Source organism: Bombina bombina, chromosome 1 (genome assembly GCF_027579735.1).
Source record: "Bombina bombina isolate aBomBom1 chromosome 1, aBomBom1.pri, whole genome shotgun sequence".
Lineage (NCBI taxonomy): Eukaryota > Metazoa > Chordata > Amphibia > Anura > Bombinatoridae > Bombina > Bombina bombina.
The window spans coordinates 384,072,845-384,096,226 of record NC_069499.1 but is presented as its reverse complement, the minus strand read 5'-3'; positions in this window follow the sequence as shown (position 1 = coordinate 384,096,226).

Here is a 23,382-nt window from a genome sequence, read left to right as displayed (position 1 = left end):
GGCTACAATGTGTGATTTTGTAAAATGTTGGGATGGTGGTGTGCCGCAGGATTTTTTAATGTAAAAAAATGTGCTGTGGCAAAAAAAAAGGTTGGAAATCACTGCCTTATAGTATTGCTCTATGCATGTTTGATGTTAAAGACACAAATAGGTTAACTCATAAATCAATGATCTATGCTTGTTACTGGATGTATGTTACTGGCAGGAAATGGTGTAACATCCAACCTACAACAATTGTTCTATGCTTATCACAAGCACAAAGGGGATCAGTTTGTGATACTAATGCAAATGTGGTTATATCTTTGCAGTGTGTGTAATACTGCCAGATGAGGTATTTTGTCACTTCTTGACTGTGAATTATATACACGGTAAGGTTGGGATAGAAAACAGAGTAGTATTAGGGTTTTTGGGAATATTTGTTGAATTTAACTATGAACTTTAACCCTTGACCAGTTCATAATCTTGCAAAAGCTGAACAGTGTAGGCACAGTGATATTATTTCTTATATTTCAATCAAATTGAAAAAATCAAATACAAAATGTACACAAAACACAAGGAGTTATTCTCTACACACCAAATATCAATGGTTAAAATAGTGCAAAATGAGACATCTAATAACCGGAGACAGGCAGCTGTATCATATAGTGACCTGCAACACCAAAACCAGAGGGTAACCCCACCAGGTAACTATTGGATATTTGTTACCATAGTTACTAATAAAGGATCTATGCAGTCACTTGAAATTCCAAAATATCAATACAGATATATGTGGGAGAAACCATAAATATAGCAGCGCGTCAATAAATAGATGGTTAAAAAAACAGTGTTAAAAATGTTGAGCCGCAGTATCCCATGTATGCAGAGCACTCTAAGTTTTTTAAAAGTCCTCTGTATTAATTAAATAATGTTTTATTTACTTTTCAAGGGTCTGCTCTATACAATTGTTTGTGACAATTTTGGCAATTATTATTGAAATAGACAATATACTAAATGGACAGTTTTGATAGTGCAGCAATGTTTGTTTTGCTATTTTTTTTTATAGGCGGCTTCTTATCAACCAATGCAGATGTTAAAGTTGCCCTTATCAACCAATGAGCAATATATACCTAGTTTGGTTGGGTTCAAATTTCCATCTTGTTTCAATTTAAATTAAACAATTTTTAATAAACACTTTTCATGTGAAAATATTTTAAAACTATACAATTGCAGCCTACAATTTGGTCGTAAGTATAAATGAAGTGGATTACACTGATGTGCATAGAAGTATAACCATATAAAGAGTGGTTATTAATATTTTTTTCATGTATAATTATCACAGCTTTTATGGTTATTCCTGGAGGCTGCACACTATTCATCAAGCAAGTAGATAACTAGGTGTTTAGGTTAAAGCATTACATAATGAAAAATGCAAACCCCCCTCCCAGGGCTACAGAAAAAAGGAATATCACAGGATTAAAAAAATTAAATGAATTTATAACATTGTAGTTAACAGCTACTGGACATACTATTCAAATGATACTTCAATTTATACTCATAACCTCATATTTGAATGATTATGAATAACCTTATCACATATATTTTTTTTTTTTTTTAAATAATCTTTTATTGAGAATCTTGGTACATGAACACCATTAAGGTAATATAACAAGTGATGTACATGAACAATAAAGGTTGTCTTTTTAAAAGTGACAATAAATCTCAGGCATCGACAAACGATAGTTGTACATTACATTATTATCAAAAATTTGAGAGTCTCGTTTTAAAAATATATTGCAAAATAGCATTTAATATTGGTTATTCAATGGTTATTTATGAACCAACTGATATAGGAAACATTATTACACTGATAAAGATAACCACAGAAATGATACATCTGTAAGGAGATAGGAAACGTTTAGCAGCACCCATAGTAGGGTGTACAAAGTATCTTTAATACAGATATAATGAGAAGGGAGATTCAGCGGGTAAACACCGCTACAGAACTGCAAATGGGGGGTGGCCTTCTACCATGACCATTGTGTAATCGAATGCAATATCAAGGATGGTCTAGAATTGTATGAGATATATAGCCGGACAGGGCGTCATTTACAGGTCGCAGGTTTAATGAAGAGCAACTTGGATTGCGTGATATACTAAGTTGTGAAGGTGTACCGTTTCATCATCTATGATACATAACTATATTAAGTATAAGGAATGTCAGGAATCTTTTAAATATCTGTGACCGCTAACACAATAGATTTACAACTGTATACATAATATGGAGGTTGAACCTACTGCATGTTCCTATTCGCTAGTAATAAATAAATAAATAATAGTAGGGAAATTTTACCGTACCTAGAATACTTAAGTATATATATATATATATATATATATATATATATATATATATACACAGTTGGTATGCATATATATATGCATGGTAAATACGATAAAACAGTGTGAATGCTACTGTGAAGATGATGTATGTCCACCTTAGTATACGCGTCTGTATGATCATGTGGTGGGTCTGGGTAGGCCCCACAGATATAGCTAGCAGTATCCCAATGTGAGCCATTATGAAATGTCAACCGACTGAGCTAGATGATATTGTTATGGGCTATCACTTACTTACCCCACCTCCCTCGCCGGCTGAGGGGTATGGAAGAAGCATGTTGGCTAAATAAAAGAGTCTTCTTTACTACAGCTTAGTGTAGTAAAGTGCTCTGTATTGTGACAAGCGAGAAATGACACCTGTTCAAAGAGGACATGCACCTTGAAATAAAATAAAATATTATAATAAAATATTATAATGAAAAATAAAGCTATTTACCAAAGTTATAACTGTTGAGCCCAATTACAAGTGTATGCTATATGATTCCTAAAAGATATATAAGATAAATAAAAGATAACACTTAAAACACCACTCAAACAAATTCAGACTATACATTTATATTCAGCTAAATGCAGGGTCGGCTCCAGAATGAATGAAATGGGGGGGCATTTTTTTTTCACGAGGGGGCACGCATTTAAAAAGCATCTATACAGGGTCCTGTTTAGGTGGAATGAGTAATATATATCATAAACATAAGGACCATCTTAGTCATTAATTAGTGTTATAAGCGGCCTTCTATGGATCTTAGTTTAAGATAACATATCCCAATACTAATGTACTAGCAAATATAAAGTAGGTAATAGTGTAATATCATCTGGCTATATATATATATACATTTAGGGAGTATCTAGCATGAAAGGAAACATTACCATAATGTAACTCCATGATTAAGGGAGATAATACAGATAATGTAAATGATACCATAACAGTAGTTGAAAGAACCAGAGATAGTGGCCACAAACATTTTTGTATATAACAAAAATGAAATAAAATAGAGTTCAGTCTTGTCTCAAACAAAACCATTAACGTTATATCTAATATTGCAGCAATATATAGGGTTATATTCGCCTAACTGAACTATGGCAGAGACAAATGTTAATAAAGGCAATAACTAGAGCCCTATATCAGAACCTTATTTACAGACTGGATATCACCTCAACTAAACAAGTAGGATCTGAAGGCAAATTTTGCTCATTCTACGCCAGATGCTACAAACGGGGTCACTGCTTACAAATACCGACTGGGATAAATATATAAAAAAACCTCCACTGGGTGATTTCTTGGCTGGTAAAGTCGCAACTCAGCAGACCCAGCGAAACAAATGCCTCATGACTTGTAGTCCATTGTGGTCCAAAGTATGAATTGCCTTGCTGGGGATCTCGTTGTTCTCTCTGTGCAAATGGTAGTTGGCTGTCCACAGTCCCAATGTTGGCATCAGCACCACCATGAGTCAGTAGGCTGGCCTCACCATCCTGAGTGTTGGAAAGGTAGAGTTCCATGTTAGGACTGCGTTGCTGCGTGGCAATTCCATTGCTATTTGCAATGTAGATGTTACTTGGTTCCCACTTAGATAGAGCAGAGTTCAGTTCCATGGCACTTTTCCTAGGCTGTATCCAATAGCTCTCCATTTTAGTATCTGAGTGAAGACCAGTAGCCACAGCAGTCTGTGGATTCTGCTCCTGCAAAGAATCATTCCCTCTCTCCACCATCTTGATTGCAGCGTCATCACCTAGAGCGCATGGATCTCTGACAATAAGCGTGAGCTCAAGAAAATTACGCTTGTATCTCCTCCATGTTCAGTGTAGTCAGCTTAATATTGTTTAGCAGGCCTGTAGTTTCAGGCTCCAGTCAGTTTAGAAGTAAACCGACTTCAGTAGAAGCAGGACTGTGTATCTCAGCACCCAAAGTACAGAGGCTCCCTCCGTTTAAAGCTGCAATAAGCTGAGTTAGCCGCAATGTTCTACTCAGAGTGTCCTTTAGTTTGGGGCTAGTCATTGGCAATCGGCATGGTAAATTAACTTGTTTTTTCTGTAAACATATATTTTATTTGGCCATAATCTAGGAGCTCTGGAGATCTCTGACTGCCTCAGCTGTTGGCTCCGCCCCCTATCATTTCATTAACTTCATATCTAACATATATTAATTGTATAAAGCTTACAATATAAATGGTGCTATTCATAACTATTACAATAGCCTAAATTCAATAAAAGTAATTTATGTATCTAATACCTTGAAAGAAAAAAAATATATATAGTTTATTCTGCATGCTGGGTCTAAATTAAGGTGAAAAATCACAAACACACCTCTAGAATGCTGTTAATGACCATGACCTGCCCCTTTGAATCTACCCAACAAGACTGTTTAACCATGACAAAATAGAAAAAAATATTTTACAATTACAAATTTATACATAAATAATTTTGTAACTGTGTTGTGGTAGTAATTACTGTTATCCTTCATTGCTAACAATTGTTGTGTGATGTGCCAAATATTATGCAGCTATAGACGTTGATGACAGAAGTGTAGGTGAAGTAATGCAAAACAAAATTAAAACTAAACCCCTCAGCTATCTCATAAGTATATATGAATCTAGGCCAATGTTTTAAAAAAAATATATGCCAAAGTCTGTTTTATTCATGTAAAAAAAAAAAAAAACAACTCAAAGCTTGGCACTCTTGTGAGTACAGCACGATCAGCTTTTTGCTACCCTCTGAGATCAAAGCTGGGGACATGTGGGTAGTGCCAATCTTTTTTAAAATTAGAATATAGAGGGTTTTTTTTAATAGCGATGTATTGAACAGTTAAATTAAATTATGCCTGCAGTGAATAGCTCCACGTTAGGCTTATTTATAGGAACAGTCAAGTAAAAAAAAAACTTTCACGATTTAAATAGGGCATTTAAATATAAAACACAGCCTATTAGGTCAATCCATCTCAAGTGGTCCTATTCTTGTCAAGGTAGTTGCTTGCCCATTTTTAATTTTCCTAAATTATTTATTTATTTATTTATTTTAGTGATTACCTCTATGTATTAGTACAAAATTTGGTTATACAGATGTTTACGGAAACCTCAATATCTCAGCTCAGGATGTTCCTAGCTTTCTAACAAAAACTGATGTCTAGAGCACATTACAAGGTATATATACATATATATTTTGCACATTCTTGTTCCATAGACTTAGAACTTAAAGGGACACTAAACCCAAAAAAATTCTCTCATGATTCAAGTAGAGAATACAATTTTAAACAACATTCCAATTTACTTGTATTATCTAAATTTGCTTCATTCCTTAGATATCGTTTGCTGAAGAAATAGCAATTCACATGTGTGAGCCAATCACACGAGGCATCTATGTGCAGCAACCAATCAGCAGCCACTGAGTCTATCTAGATATGCTTTTCCACAAAGTATATCAAGAGAATTAAGCAAATTAGATAATAGAAGTAAATTAGAAAGTTGTTTAAAATTGTACTCTCTTTCTAAATCTTGAAAGAAAAAATTTGGGTTTGATGTCCCTTTAAGTCTTAATATAATGATCAAGATTGCTAAAAGTTCAACTTTTAGGGTTAATTTATAATGGAAAAGGTTCAGGTCTGCAGAACATTTAAAGTTTGAGACTTTTATTTTATTATTTTTCTTGGGGGTGAGAGTGCAATTTTTTTAAGATTCCCCCTCACTTTTGGGTTGATTATCTCTGATGGGGGAACAGATGGTAACAGAGCTACAGATAGTAGCAATCTGGGGGAAATCCTACTTTATTATTTTGAGAAATGAACAGATGTAATTTATGCATAAACAACCATAAAAATTAACAGTATGTTACAGTAATTGTGTTTATGATTGTCAATTATGTCTAAAATGTTACTACATTTGATACTGGCAACAGTGAAGTAGGATCATGTAGGTACAAGCAGAAACATGACATTAGGTCAGGAAGACTTGTCTTTGTGTAACAACAGCAAACCACTTTCCTGGCTGTGCATGCTTCCTCTCTAGAGTCAGGTGAAGTACTGTTGTTTCAGAGTAAAACAAGCTGGAAGCAATGGCCAAAAGGCCCAACTCACAACAAACCCTTACTGGGACACTGGAAGTAAACACAGTGTTCAAGCAAAGGCCAGGGGAAAGAGAGCAATAAGACTAAACTTAGTAGCTGAACCCTTTCTAGTACTTTAATCAGCTCCTACAAATAAAGCAACAATTAAGTAATAGAAAATAACTATATGTTTATTGATTAAAATATCATAGAGAAATATACCTTTGTAAAAGACAAACTTGCACAAGTTACTGAAATGCAGATCTCCTGATAGCAGATGAAGCCAGGGCAAGAAAATCTAAGTCAGACAGTTTAGGTCAAGGCCTCATAGGGAAAAGCACCATAAAGTCATTAAAAAAATGCAGAATTCATAACACGCCTAAGTCAAATACCAAGTCAGTCACAAACAAGGGGTTAATACAAAAGCGTAGTCAGGGGAAGCAGAAGTAAAACCAGTATGTCCAAGTAGTAAACTACCAGAGAAAGAGGAAATTACTCAATACACAAGCAACCTCATGCTGAAAATACTGAGCTTATAATTTGGGCCTAATTGGTCTTCTAAAAGGTGACCCTCTGCATGTCTGGGCATGCCCAAATCTGCAAGTGTGTTGAAAAAGCATGTCGTGTTTGTGGCATTCATGTGAGTTAGATGCTAGGAGCTGAAGTGTGTAGTTTCAAGTGATGAATGAAAAGATTTTAAATGAAATACAGTGTTCAATTGAGTGTTGACAAATGAACAGCTTTGTAAACAGAGCAATGGTGATGTTTCTCCTGTGATAAAATTAGTAAGTGTCTACAGATCAGAAGAAAATGAGTTATTGTGTTCTATGGTATGATGTGATGTTAAGTATGGTATGATGTGTTTGTAAGTACCATGAACACCAATTTCTATTGAAATGTCATAATCCATTTAATAACAGTTGGCGTAGTTCCTTGGAATATTAAAAAAAAATATTAAAATATTTTTTTTGTAATATATTATATTACAAAAAAAAATTATTATATTTGATAGAGCACATATCAAAGGAAAAGAACTATTCTCTAACTTATCCTCTAACTTGTCCCTGGTAGGTCACTGGGTTCCACCTGCTACAAAAAAAATGTGTGTGATTGAAAAAGACACCTGTATGGACTATGTATTAAAAAAAAATGATCGTCAAAAGGTTCACTCAGCTTGTGCTGCTCGTGTTGTATCCCCATTATCCCAGAATAGGAAGATAAGTGCAGATAAAAGACAAAGTGCTTTGAGAGCTAAAGTAGAAAGGATTTCTTAAACTAGAAATCTACGTCAAAAGCAAGGAAGTAACTGAACTTTCTGAACTGAAACTCAAGGACAGGTTCAATAATTGTGAGAGAGTATAAGAAAATGTCATTGTTTTCAAGTGGTATCAGAGAGTAATGTCATTTGCTTATTTACATCTGCATTGAAGAGTTTGAAGAACATGCAGTGACTGCCCACCTTATTCTATGGAATAATGGTTGTTTTGTTTGTGTCTATAATGACCAGTGGTGGTTAGGCTTGATTCAGGACAAGCAGAACTGTGATGTTTTTGTAAAATTCTTCCACCCACCTGGACCAAGAACTTTATTCAAGATATCTGCTGAGAACAAAGTATAGGTTCCCATGAACAATGTTCTCAGAAAACTGACACCTGCAGCGTTGACTACGGCCACTGGATGCTCCCAAACATTTCCAAGAGAGTGAGAAAATCTCACAGCTTCTAATCAAACATGTAGCTTGAACAAGTGGTGTGTCAATTGTAAACTAATTATTTTAAACTACTATTCATGTTTAATATTTTTTATGCTTATATTGCATCTGTTCATTTCGTAAAATGTATGTATAAAGTAAGCTTTTCTCCAGATTTTTACTAGCCTTGGCTCTATAACCAGTGGAATCTTAAACTCACAGCTTTTATAGCAGAATGCTACAATAGAGACTTATGTCTGTAAAAATTTCAGGTTACTATCCTAACTAAATAAGAGAAGTCTCAAACCTAAAATCTTCTGCATGCACATAATACTTACCTAAATACGCCCTAAAATATTAGGAGGGGCCCATTAATCAAGGGCCTGTGTTTCTGGCGAGCCTTTATGTAGCAGTGGTCTGAAGACCGCTGCTCCATAACCGGTCCGCCTGCTCTGAACAGTTGGGCAGACATCACCTCAATTAAACCCAATCGAGTACGATCGGGTTGATTAACACCCCCTGCTGGCGGCCGATTGACAAGAGCTGCTGGTGCAATGTTGAATACGGAGAGCGTATTGCTCTCCACATTCAGCGAGGTCTGTCGGACCTGATCCGCACTGTCAGATCAGGTCCGACAGACCTTTTGTTAAATAGGCCTCTAAAAGTGTAACTTTAAGCAATCTTGATTACTACATTAGGACTTAGGTTCTAAACCTATGGAACAAGAATGTGCAAAATGTTTATATCTGTACATGCATCGTGTAATGTGCTCTGGACATCAGTTTTTGTTCAAAGCAGCTAGGACCATCCTGAGCTGAGATATTGAGGTTTCCGTAAACATCTGTAAAACCAAAATTTGTTGTGCACCATGACATAAAAATGGCAGCTGTGGTTAAACCAAGTAAAATAAAATTAAAACACTGGTGGTTTTGCAATACCAATACATAGAGGTAATCACACACACACAAAAAAAAGGAAAATTAAAAATGGTCAAGCTTTCTATGCTGGACCACTTGAGATGGATTGACCCTATCATCAATTTGAGAGGCACGCCTGTTAATGGGAAAAAGAAGAAACTGATTATGCCACATTTCTGTTTTAAGAATACATTTTAAAGGGATGTTTTACTGCAAAAAAAAATATTACTCTAATTTGTTAAAACATGTCATTTTTGCACTACTCACCATAGAACTCTACTCCTGCACATAGGTAAATTCCTGAGCTAAACACAGCTGATGATTGATGAGGTTGTGTGGCTGGTGCTACTGATTGGCTGTGTACTACTCAAGCCCAGCAGTTCTCTGCAGCTCCCAAGTTGGACTTTATCTTTGCGAGGGTTAAACAAATAAGGTTTGTTGGTTAATAGTGCAAAGATTACACACTCTTAACAATTAGCACATGTATTTTTTTTATATTTTAATGTAAGGAATTCATACTGTCTTAAGACATAGCAATATTTCCGTAATCAAATGGACTAAATATCCAGTATTGGATATCCTTAAAGTGATGGTAAAGTTGCGGTATTCTAAATCCACTGTCATAATACTTTATTAAAATAAATATTAGTTTCATTCATCGTTATTTATATATTTGTATTTGAACAAATTTATTACCTTTTTAAAGTAGGTTTCGTAGCATCATATATTCCACCCGGCTTGTTTTTTTTGTTTGTTTTTTTAATCAGGTTTGCTTAGTTATCCAATTTAAATCCAGGTGGTTAGGTGACCAGGACTCTATGTCACCAGCCCCCTTCATCAAAAGCGCATGCGCAATTTATTTTACTTTATAAGGAATAACATGCACGTTTCTGTGTGACGCATGCGTGTTCTTCACAATTGGGAATGCATTGTTTCATTCATAGTAAACTGTGAATTTTGTGATTCATTGTTCACATTGTGACATTTCAATCTTTCTCGCCCAAATCTGTGCAAATCTGATGTCCCTGGGAGCGAGCCTAAAGTTGTGATGTAGGGAGCGGGTGGGAACGCTCTCTACTATAATAAGATATCAGAACAGGAAGTCAAAGATTGGAGAAGCGAGGAACAGTAAGAAAAAATATTTCAAACATTGCGATTTCTTATTTATATTAAGATTGAACCTTTAAAAAATTTGCGACGAGGCTCAAAAACAGATAGGCAGCGTATACCGCAAACGAAAACTGCTCATCTTTACCATCACTTTAAGATAATATATTTATATTATATAACAGTAAAATATATAAGAACGATTAAGCACTATACTGCAATTGAACTACACAAAATAAATATTCCTATGTATCACATGCTGTTTAGAGAAACATAAGACACCTCTTTTGAAAGAGAGTGGTATATGCGGTTTTCAGAGATGAATGCATAGCACTGCGGAATCTGTTGCTGCTCTACAAATAACTGATAATAATAATTACATAGGTGATTACTATTTAATGGGAATCACCTACCAATGAGAGGATCATTGGATCAATACTATTTTCAAAATGGTTTTTCATGCTTCTTTTTATGCTTTATAAGGAGAGAGATACTCCGAAAGCATCCACTCGCTATTATCAAAAACTTTTCTGGTGCTTAGTGAAGAAGATAGTTCCCCCTTACTACAGTGATTGTCTGCTATTTAGAAATTAAAGGAATTCCCCTCTTTTGAATGCCTGTTCTTATACTCCTCTAAGTAAAGTAGAGGGATAAATACAAATCCTCTGCAAACCGTCACTCTCTTCGCACTGAGCTTCTCAGGGTGTCCAGTGCTGCAGTTGATAACAGTTTTTCATAGAGATCATCTTAACTCTTGGGGGATTAGTGACCCCTCATTCAAACACAGGGCTGCTCTTCTTTGAAAAAAGGCTTCCTCTCCACTATCGATCATATAGGGTGGTACTATACGCATTACACCAAGGTTTTTAGTCTCACAGGTGATTTGTATTGTTCTTTTACCATCTACATCTCAATGGTACATACAATCCATCATTTTATAGGAGAAGATTCTTTCTTTTCATGTCCCTCTAAGATTTGCGAGGGGTAAAAGATTAGGGCTCCCTCTAATCACAAACAATACGGAGATGCTACTTCCTATGGGCGCTTCTTCACTGTTTGTTACTTTATCATGTCCCTCCATCCTCATTCTACCACTAAGGAGGAAGGAGTATGGGTACAGTAATATTTGTTGCTGGAAAAGTTGCCTCACATTTCACCAAATCTAAGGCTTGTAAACTATGGGGCATATCTATCAAGCTCCGGATAGAGCTTGAGGCCCGTGTTTCTCGCGAGCCTGCAGACTCACCAGAAACACCAGTTATGAAGCAGCAGTCTAAAGACTGTTGCTGCATAACCGGTCCGCCTGCTCTGAGCAGGCGGACAGACATCGCCGCAATTCAACTCGATTGAGTACGATCGGGTTGATTGCAGGGGGCGGTGTTGCACCAGCAGCTCTTGTGAGCTGCTGGTGCAATGCTGAATACGGAGAGCGTATTGCTCTCCATATTCAGCGAGGTCTGGCGGACCTGATCCGTACTGTCGGAACAGGTCCGCCAGACTTTGATAAATAGAGGCCTTTGCCTCTAATGAACATAAAAATAATTTGAAGTTCTGGGCTGTAACAAGAAAATGTAAAACTCAAAAAAATTGTGAATTTCACTCTTTTTATAATGCATTCTACATATAAATAAATGTAAAATTAATCATTTCAAAATGAGCTGTTGGAGTATGGGCGGATACTTTGGATAATAAGTCCAAAGCACCTTTCTTTGGGAAATGAAAAAAAATCTTTTACGGTGAAATATTTCATCCTTACTGTCTCAAGAAAACTGTTAGCTGAGTTCATGCTCTGGTGAAACTAGCATGGACTCTGTAGTAGATCAATAGTCTATTCAGTATTAGTGAACTGCTCTCTTGCTCACTTATGATCAGAGAATTACATGGAGATAAGCTTATAGAGATCTATATCACAAATGAGGTATTATTTGCTGCATGAATAGTTATTTTTCCCAATGATGATTTGGGGAACTACACAATAAGAAATTGTAGCATTTCATTAACCCCTTGGCCACCAAAGCATAGCTTTAATGCGTTTTGGAGCTCTGAAGGGTTAAGGTCCATGTCTCTTAGAAAAAGATAAATAGCAGTTACAATCTTTTAACACATCATTATCCAATTTTCTGTCTCAACAAGATTTAGTGAAGGAAAAAGAGCAGTCTGGCTTACATTCCTCTGCACCTTCATATGCTAGACTTGTGCCAACAATTATATATCAGAGTTTCATTTTAATTTGTTTTTACCCGGCTACCTTTTAGTGAGTCTTAATTGCATCTGATAAGGACAAATTGACTAAATCATTTAAATTCTTACAAGGTTATGCTTGTTCTTTAAAATATTGTAGTACTTTATGTCAATTGCTTATAGCTTGTATTTTGAATTATCTTGTATGGTAATTATTAGATAATGAATACAAGGATTTTGCAGCTAATATGTAACAAGAGGTGTAATTTTTGTAGAACAGTTTTTTACATGTATTTTATCTTCTTTGTGTGCAACTAGGAAAATACAACTCCAGCAAAATTTCACCTCAAAATTATAAACTGGGTACAAAACTCCTCTACTCCTCAAGATTTCTTTTGTAAAAAAAAAAAAAACCTTCACTACATCTAAAATGCTGAAGTTTAAAATGTATTCTAACATTATATGTCACCGTAAAGTGATGCCAGGTACCACATAAATCTTATCTATATATGCCCAGCCACTCCCACCTAGTAACACCCTTCACCACCAAACCACCTACTGGTCAAACCTACTGGCTGACCCAACTTTACCCCAGTGAACAATGAAACACCAGAAAATCACAAATAACACACCCTAAATGCTTCCAGACTTGAGACTAAGGAAATTAAATCTTAAAGGTAGAATTTGTGTGCTCTCCGTTGCTACTTTATATATATATATATATATATATATATATATATATATATATATATATATATATATATATATATATATATATATATATATATACACATATATATATTATTTTGTAATACAACCAGAATAATGACTAAAAAAATCAGTATTTTCAAATGTAAAAGGGTATGATTATAGGGTATAATGTTTAGTATTGGGGGTGTGCTGCTTATTTGGTTATAGTATCACTATTACATGTTATCAATATAAATGTGTGTTTGTACATATATATATATATATGTGTGTGTGTGTGTGTGTGAGTGTGTGTGTTTTTGTGGGTGTTTGTATCTTATGTTGCATGAATCACATTAGATATTTTTCTTAAATAGCTAAATGAAGCAGTTTTTACCAATGGATTAGTCCATAACTTTTAACTAAATCATGGCAGGCAGCACACATCTCTATTTGCTATTTCTGGTTTTTATCACAAGGTAATACTTGAGCTTATGCCCCATTTATTTGTGTAATGGGAGGTAGAACATCTGCAGAACTTCTATGTTTATTTGATCTTCACTTATTTTGAGTGCATTTTACTGGTTTAAAAGCTGGAAACAAATTGATGATTATGCCAATAAAATCCATTTATAATAAGCTCTATATAGTATTATGAATCTCTTATCATTCAGTTTTTGTTATTCTTTAATTATTCTTTTGCATTTTGCTTAGCACATAATAAAGTTGTCAGGTAATAAATGATCCTATTTTACCTTTGGATTATTAAAAAGTGCCAGAGGTGTTGACTGGAATGTAGGTAAAAGAAGAACAACAACAAAAATTGCTGAAGTTTGTACCTTTTCCTTACTAACATCCAAGGTGACACAACCGCATCAGTAATTGGCATCACGTTACTTCCCAGGAGACTTTTAATCTACCTGACATACCTGAGATTCAGTGAACCATTATCTAATAGATAACTATGAAATCAAATAGGTAACTGAAGTTCACTGATTCCCATGCTGACAATAACTTTAACTCAATATAGACTTCAGTGTTATAATCTCAGCATTGCTGTTAGCAAGTTGGCACATCTGCAATGTTTTAATATATATATATAAATATATATATATATATATATATATAAATATATAAATAAATATATATATATATATATATATATATATATATATATATATATATATATATATATATATATATATATATACTGTTGTGCTCATAAGTTTACATACCCTGGCAGAATTTATGATTTCTTGGCCATTTTTCAGAGAATATGAATGGCGACACAAAAACTTTTCTTTCACTCATGGTTAGTGTTTGGCTGAAGCCATTTATTATCAATCAACTGTGTTTACTATTTTTAAATCATAATGACAACAGAAACTACCCAAAGGACACTGATCAAAAGTTTACATAACCTGGTGATTTTGGCCTGATAACATGCACACAAGTTGACACAAAGGGGTTTGAATGGCTATTAAAGGTAACCATCCTCACCTGTGATCTGTTTGCTTATAATTAGTGTGTGTGTATAAAAGGTCAATGAGTTTCTGGACTCCTGACAGACCCTTGCATATTTCATCCAGTGCTGCACTGACGTTTCTGGATTCTGAGTCATGGGGAAAGAAAAATAATTGTCAAAGGTTCTGTGGGAAAAAGGTAGTTGAACTGTATAAAACAGGAAAGGGATATAAAAAGATAGGAATTGAGAATGCAAATTGGCAGTGTTCAAACTCTAATCAAGAAGTGGAAAATGAGGCGTTCTGTTTGATAACATACTGCATTCATCTTGCCATCAATTCTGACCAAATTTCCTGTGTCTTTGTAGCTCACACATCCCCAAAACATAAGTGATCCACCTCCGTGTTTCACAGTAGGAATGGTGTACCTTTCATCATAGACCTTGTTGACTCCTCTCCAAATGTAGCGTTTATGTTGTGGCCAAAAAGCTCAATTTTGGTCTCATCACTCCAAATGACTTTGTGCCAGAAGGTTTGACGCTTGTCTCTGTGCTGTTTGGCGCATTGTAAGTGGGATACTTTGTGGCATTTGCGTAGTAATGGCTTTCTTCTGGCGACTCGACCATGCAGCCCATCTTTCTTCAAGTGCTTTCTTATTGTGCATCTTGAAACAGCCACTCCACATGTCCTGTATTTCACCTCAGGTTATATGTGAGTTTGTCTTTGCATCCCGAACAATTTTCCTGACATTTGTGGCTGAAATTTTAGTTTGTCTACCTGACCGTGGTTTGGTTTCAACAGAACCCCTCATTTTCCACTTCTTCATTAGAGTTTGAACACTGCTGAGCTGATTTGCATTCTCAATTCCTTGGATATCTTTTTAAATCCCTTTCCTGTTTTATACAGTTCAACTACCTTTTCCCACAGGTCCTTTGACAATTATTTTGCTTTCCTGATGACTCAGAATCCAGAATCGTCAGTGTAGCACTGGATGAAAGAAGCAAGGGTCTGTCAGGAGTCCAGAAACTCATTGACCTTTTATACACACACACTAATTACAAGAAAACAAATCACAGGTGAGGATGGTTACCTTTAATAGCCATTCAAACCACTTTGGCCTCTAGTTATCAAAGTCTGGCGGACCTGATCTGACAGTGCAGATCAGGTCCTCCAGACTTCGCTGAATACGGCGAGCAAACCGCTCGCCGTATTCAGCATTGCACCAGCAGCTCACAAGAGCTGCTGGTGCAACGCTGCCCCCTGCTGGCTCGCGGCCAATCGGCCACCAGCGAGTGGGTGTCAATCAACCCAATCGTACTAGATCGGATTGATTTGCGGCAATGTTTGTCCGCCTGCTCAGAGCAGGCGGACAGGTTATGGAGCAGAGGACTTTGTGACCGCTGCTTCATAACTGCTGTTTCTGACTAGCCTGCAGGCTCGCCAGAAACACGGGACATCAAGCTCCATATGGAGCTTGATACATATGCCCCTTTGTGTCAACTTGTGTGCATGTTATCAGGCCAAAATCACCAGGGTATGTAAACTTTTGATCAGGGTCATTTGGGTAGTTTCTGTTGTCATTCTGATTTAAAAAGAGTAAACACAATTGACTGAAAATAAATGGCTTCAGCCAAACACTAACCATAAGTGAAAGAAAAGTTTTTGTATTATCATTCATATTCTCTGAAAAATGGCCAAGAAATCATAAAGTCTGCCAGGGTATGTAAACTTATGAGCACAACTGTATATACCATAAGTGCTTACCTTAACTTATTGATACTTGTGAGGGTAAAATGATAGCAGTGAGGTTTCTACACATCTTTATATACTCTGGTGCCTAACACAACCCAGAATTCAACCTGCAACTAATGCTAACATAACTTATCCTTCAATTAATTACAGATGTGTAAGGAAAGTGGTTGCAGTAATTGCTCATATAACACTTGCTTAAACTTGTGTGACTTTGCCTTTAAGAGAGTGAAAGCATAAGACACTTGCACTAACTTGTGTGACTTTGCCTTTAAGAGAGTGTGCCTTTAACAGAGTAAAAGACATTAATTAACTTCAAGTAGATGACAGTGAATTTCGCTAAGTCATGCTACAAGTGGTAAACAACCGATGGAGGCTGATGATAAGAAGTCAAAACCCAGACAGAACAAGGGTGCAACCTTGGCAGGGGTCACTTACTGACATTCAGGAACATCTTGATAACACATTGGTATAGGGGCTAATGCCTAGTAATATTGTTAAACGATGAATTATTATTAATTGCAATAGGCTAAGTAATATCAATTGCAATAGGCTAAGTAATAAAGCCATTATGATGTTTAGCTATTAATTATATCTATGGAAAGATTGTTAAAACTATTATTGATGTATTTGACAGAAGTAACTGCATAAGACCACATAATCAGATATATAATGTTAAGCAGAAAAACATGTTTGTTTGAAACTAAAAATGACGGCATTGCAGTTTAGTAATACGTCAGAGATAGTACCTGGGCATGCCCTGATAAGCTTGGTTGAGGCTAAGACAGACTGGCCAGATGTCTTGGGCCACGGCCAACCTCAGAGGGAGCGGTCTCAGGATCTGTGGAGTTGCGCCAAAACTGTTACACAAGTGAACAGTATAAAGAGGGGTACATCTAGGCAATCTGATCATGTCATGTCTCATGTCTGAGTCTGAGAGTCTGAGAGTCTGAGTGTCTGAGCGTCTGTGTATTTTTTGGTGTGTGTATTGAGTGTATTTTTGGGGCCTGTGGATGGACGCATCTTCAGTGTTGTTTCCCGCTGATCGCCTGTTTGTCTCCTGGTCCAAAGATTGCCCAGATGTCCCCTCCCATTGCGCCCCAGAAGCGGCAGGATAGGATGATGTAACCAGAGATCACGGTGATGTATTAATTTGTTTGTTTAAAACTAGCTAGACTTGTTTTAGTGGTAATACAACATAAGATTGTTATCAGTCGTTGCGCAGGCAACTAAATGTAACTGAAAACTGTATAGATAGTTGTATCTAGAATTGTTTATATAAGCATTGCAATTGCATAGAGTGTTATAAGTATGAATAGTGGTTTGTGGTATTTTGTTTCCATGATTATGTTGCAGAATAAACCATCATTGTTATTATAAGATTGTGAAAACCTGTGTAATGTGTCAGTCATTTCCTTGCTGAAAAGTGATATATGATAACATCATATCCTGAAAAAAGAATCACATAACAAGATGTGAGTACGTCTGGCAACTAGTACAAGGCTAGGTCACCTACAGAGGATTTGACAGTTGATGGTTTTTACAATTAAAAAATTAAGGACCATATTATGAGTGAAGCTCTAACAGTTAGGCGGGAGCAATAAGGCGTTTATCGCAGGTGTTTGACTCGTCAGGTTTTTCGCTTGTATTACAAGTTGAAAGTAATCATGATCGTTTGAGCACAATCACGATTTACGCTAGAATGATTACTGTATCCTCAGAGCTCTAGTTAACTGTTTTGCAAAACAAAAAAATATCACGAATTCATTTAAAAGTACAATTACACTCATAATAACACTATCTGCTAGAAATTATTTAAATAAAATATTGCACAAAAGGGGGGCAGAGCGTGCGGGCATCCATGATGGCCGCACCACACTAGAGCTCCTGTAACGGCGACGATGGAGATCCACTCACGGGACCGCTTAACCTGGGCTGCATGCCCCTAGAGCCGGGATATAATCTACGGAGATGTTGGGAGCCGCATGGGATCCTCGCTGTGTGTCTGAACCCTGCTGAACGTTCCTGCTGACAAGTCGCGGTTTAGGCCGCACTGAAGCCTGCCTTGAGTGGTGCTCCCCCTCCGTGCAATCTGGAGGCCTTGCTGCTCTGGACTGAGCGATCTACCCCAAATAACCCCACCTCATTATAATAACGGGGCACTGCTTGTCTCACCGGATTACTACCTAAAGGGTAAAGTAGCATGATGACTTTATTTTTTTTTGCAAACATAAATCCCCATAGTGTCACAGTGTGTGGAAATGCCTCTCAGCTTCTAGCATCGCTATCTAAAAGAATGTAATAAAGCCTTAAAGAGCCATAGCAGCACTCAAGCTAACCTTATGATAGATTTATCGTAATACATCAAGAGCTGCGTTTAAGGGGATCAATAGGATTATAAATATGGGTCTCTAACAAACCCCATACCATGACTGGCTGACCTGCTATACAGCTATATTCTGCACAGACCGCACCTTTACTTTGCTATGCACTAACTTTATTAAGGGCAGGAACAAAAACCAGCTTATGCTTTAATCTACCGAGCATAGTTTACATATCCTACTTCATAATATTACAAAACAAACTCTCACTCAGAGTTACTGAGTGTCCCTGCAAACTGTAACAGTTATTTACAAGAAAACTAAAGCGGTGGACGGGCTATATTCACACGTGGGCGCGATCTTTACAAAATGGCGCTTCACAGAAACTCCAAAGTGGAGAAAAACCTAAAACCTAACACTGTCCCTAGTGCCATGAATACTGTTTTAAAAAATGCTGAGAAAAAGAAAAAGGCAGATGCTCCTCCAGCACATAGTGAAGAGGAATACCAATCTGACAATCCAGATATCTTCCTCTCTAAGGCAAAGTGAACAATTATTTGTACAAGCGGTACACTGAGATTTCAAACCGCATTCAGCGGTGAACATTTGTATTGTGCATAAAGAGTGCATTTGATTTCCTAAATAACTACTTGTGTTTGTGGCATTGATTTATAACCCATGGCTTAAGCTAATATATAAATATAATATGGTTGGATAATACTATTAAGCCCAGAATTTATTATCACAAGTATAATTGTTGCAACATCAAGTTATATACAGAAAATAATATTAAGAATATTAATTGCGCTAACATATAACTGGTAACACTCTTTGACCTTAAAGGTATATACCATACCTTAGAACTACCAACGACTTTGCTTTAACTTGGGTCCTTTAATGCCAAATCAGCATAGCTTGTAATATTGGCAATTATAAAACCTAAGACATATAGTAACCACTAGTCTTATTTACGACTGATTGATCAACATACACACATGGAGTGTGCTGCAGACTATTCTTGCAACTTCACATTTTTAGCACACAAACTGAAAAATTTGATTTTGTATTATATACAACAGTGCTGTGCTTCTTTGTAAAAGTACATACCGGACACACTCCACTATAACTGCTAATTATACACCCACTTACCTACAGGAGTTAATTACCTGTATAAACACATATATTTAAATATCTCTTGTAAGGGAGTGATTTGTATTTAACAGGTGCATTCCAGATTAACTGTACTGTCTGAGTTCCAGCAAGTTTTAACCGTATGTGTGTGTGCGTGAGTACTAGTCCAGCCGTACTACAACTATTTTTTTCTCCCAATAAAGTTATTTTGTATGAATGCAGGTGTCTGTGCTATTTTAAAGAATCTCAGTTTTGATATTACTCACTTTGAGAATATCCTTATAGTGGGTCTCAGTATTGAACGAGTCCAGTAACCAACAGTCTTTTTTCTTTGCGCTGCAAAATTTCTCTCCTTTTTTTTGCATCTCATTGTACATTTTGATGTATATTACTGTTAATGGTTCTGGAATTTAAGGGTTACGAATATATAAGAAATAATTTTGATTTATCCCTTAAGTTTAGATTAATATAACCCACTCAATTTTCCCTCACCTCCCCTATTACAAATCCAGATGATTCACAAGCACCACCACCTTAGCTACACAACCTCACACATAGTGAAGATGGACCGGTCACCATGAAAAAGCCATTGAGGCACTAATAAACCAAGTTAGGTCCTGCATCAGAAGTGAGTGTGCGGACCTGAAAAGGGACATTAACGAACTGGGTTTCTGTTTAGAGGCTCTAGAGGATGATAGTGAAGAATGGGCCAAATAACTCGCTGATATGTCTTAATCACTGGATGCCCAACAGTCACAAATTAGAGAACTAGAAAATAAAGTAGATGACATGGAAAACAGGGTGAGACGGAATAATCTTCACATCAGAGGGGTGCCTGAGTCCGTGAAAGATGAAGATATCCAGGATCATCTCCAAAACATGTTCCAGTCCCTAGCTATTGCTGGCCAGCGCGTGATTGACACAATGCCTTTAGACAGAGCACATTGCTCGCTGCGCCCTAAACCAAGTGACAACCAGCCTCCCAGGGACATTATAATATGCTTCCAGAGCTACAGAGATGGAGAGAAAATTTATCAACTAGCAAGATCACAGCCTAATTTCTCCTATATGGGCGCTAAAATACAAATCTTCCAGGACCTGTCCGTAAGAACTCTTCAAATTAGAAAAGAATTTGCCTTTCTTACAACACATCTTCGTTCCTTGCAGATCCCGTATAGATGGGGCTTTCCAGTCTCTCTGCAGGTCATCAAAAATGGGAAAAGACATAAATGTTTGAGCCCAACTCAAGCAGCTGAATTCTACAAACAACTAGGCCTTCCTCTCCCAGAAATACAAGATACCTCCACTGCCAAAGTTGTGTCCCTACCACCGAGACAACAACAAGGTTTGTGGTCTGAAATTGTTAGCAAACGAAGTAGGAAGAAACAAGGTCCTGAGCCCCCTAAATCACAGGAGGTTACCTGATTGGATAACATGTCCTACGAGATCAACAATTTTGTGAGTATGGTAGTTTCTCTTTTAATCATTAGAAAACAAGAACAAACCACTCACACTGACATTTCTCTGAGTAGCCATTAGTATGCCCCATTCAATGGACATTTGCCATCTGCAAATTATTTGTGGACTCCTGTTTCCAGTTAAATCTCATGTACTTTCATGCCCGCTAGTTGTTCTCCAGGTTTGAGAGGGGTGAAACTTACTACTTGCTCTACATCTCATATGGCCATACATCAATGGAGAGTGCTCTTGCACAGGGATGTGAACTTTCCTTTCCATGCCTATAGTACCCCATTGTTTGTCTCTGGATATGCTTTTTTATTCTGTTTATGTTTCTACCTACCTGTACCATGCCGTATAACACCATGTAGCCAGGGGGCTCAGCACTGAAACCAACATGGATTGTTTTTTATTTTACCTTTTCTATGTCCTGAATTTGAGCAGAGTGAATTCTGCGATCTATCTAATGGACTTAAAAGCTACTGGTTACCTTCACAATCTTTCAAATGTATGCTTTTATTTTGTGTCTTCTCAAGGTTGCTCTGTCCACAGAATTATAATCCTCTACATGTTTGGTTTTCTGTGCTTAGTTGCAATACCATCACTGATACTTTTGAATTAAGCTGTGACCCTTTACATGCATACACATGTTAACGTGTTTTTTACTATGGATTATATATGTATTACTCCCGATATGCTATTGCACTTTGCTTCAAGTTACACATCACTGTAGTTTTGGGGATATGCACCCTCATGTGCAGTATATTTTATTGTCTAAACTCCCTTTGGAGTGGGCTCTGTTGAGCCGTACTTTAACCCTGCTGTCTCACTCTTTCTTATCTTTTCCTTCTTTCCTCGTCCATATCGGTTGGGTTTGGTTTGACACTTCTTTCCTCTTTCTTCTTTACCCCCCCCTGTACTTATCCCCCCCCCTATTCTCTGACTCCCTCTTCTCCTTTCCCCTTCCTATCCTCAGTTTCGCCCTCAGGCGATTTGTTTACAGTTTGAATCTAGTTACGCTGTGTAAAGATTATAAGTTCAGTGTATCATAAACCTATTGCCATAACCTTTGCAAGTAATGCCTGTGACTCAGTCAACAACTCAGTCTTCCATACCCGCACACTCCCAAATTAGCTCTTTTACTGTTGCCACACAGAATGTGAAGGGTTTCCTTTTCCCACAGAAATGCTCAGTAGCTTTCCATGATTTCTATAAAAAACTTATCGATATTATCATGACCCAAGAAACACACTTTAGAAAGACTAATGAACCCACTATCTCACGCCTCTATTATGACCAACATTTCCTTAATTCTGGTCCAACGAAACATAATGGGGTTAGCATCTCATTCAGAAAAGGTACATCCTTCCAACTCCTGGATAAATATCAAGACCAAGAGGGCAGGATACTAATCTTAGTAGGGTTATACTATGGCAGACCACTCACTTTAGCCAATATCTATGCCCATATACGCCATTCACCTCCTTTCTTCTGAAAATTCACCAATCATTTATTAGATATTTCTAAAGGCCCCATAATCCTGGGTGGTGATTTTAACTTTCCTATTACCCCTGCTTTAGACACATCATCAGGGAAATCCTATCTCCGAAGCAGTCAAATAAGAGCCAACTGGCAAGCTCTTCACGCTATTACTTTTTTTGACACTTGGAGACTACGACACCCAATGACCAAGGACTTTACTTTTTTTTCTAACCCCCAGCTCTCCTATACACAACTAGACTATTTGCTCTGTGGCCAGGGTATGCTGACCACCCTGACTAATTCCCGAATACATCAAACTTCCTGGTCTGTCCATTGCATGGTTAATTCCACCTTTACCTGGTCTACAAAGCCACAACACCAGCAGCTTTAGAGACTCAATGACCAGATCTTCTCAGACGCCTTGATAACCATCGATATATTGTAAAAGACAACCGAGTTTTTTAACTTTAATGACCCTGCCGAAACCTTGGTAACCAATAATTGGGAAGCATACAAATGCTACATCAGAGGTGTGATAATGACACATACACATAAATTGCGCAAACAGCGGGCAGCAGTATACATGACCTTGACGTTGGATTTCCATAAGAAATAATTTGAGCTGAAACACAACCCCAAATCCCCACAGCTCTTGTTGCAGTCTCAACAAGCAAGAGAAGCACTTACCCAATACCTGATTAAAAATGCCCACCTTTGTGCTCTCACTACAAAATCCAAATGTTTCATTGAAAGCAATAAAGCAGGACGTCTTCTGGCCAGATCTCTTAAAA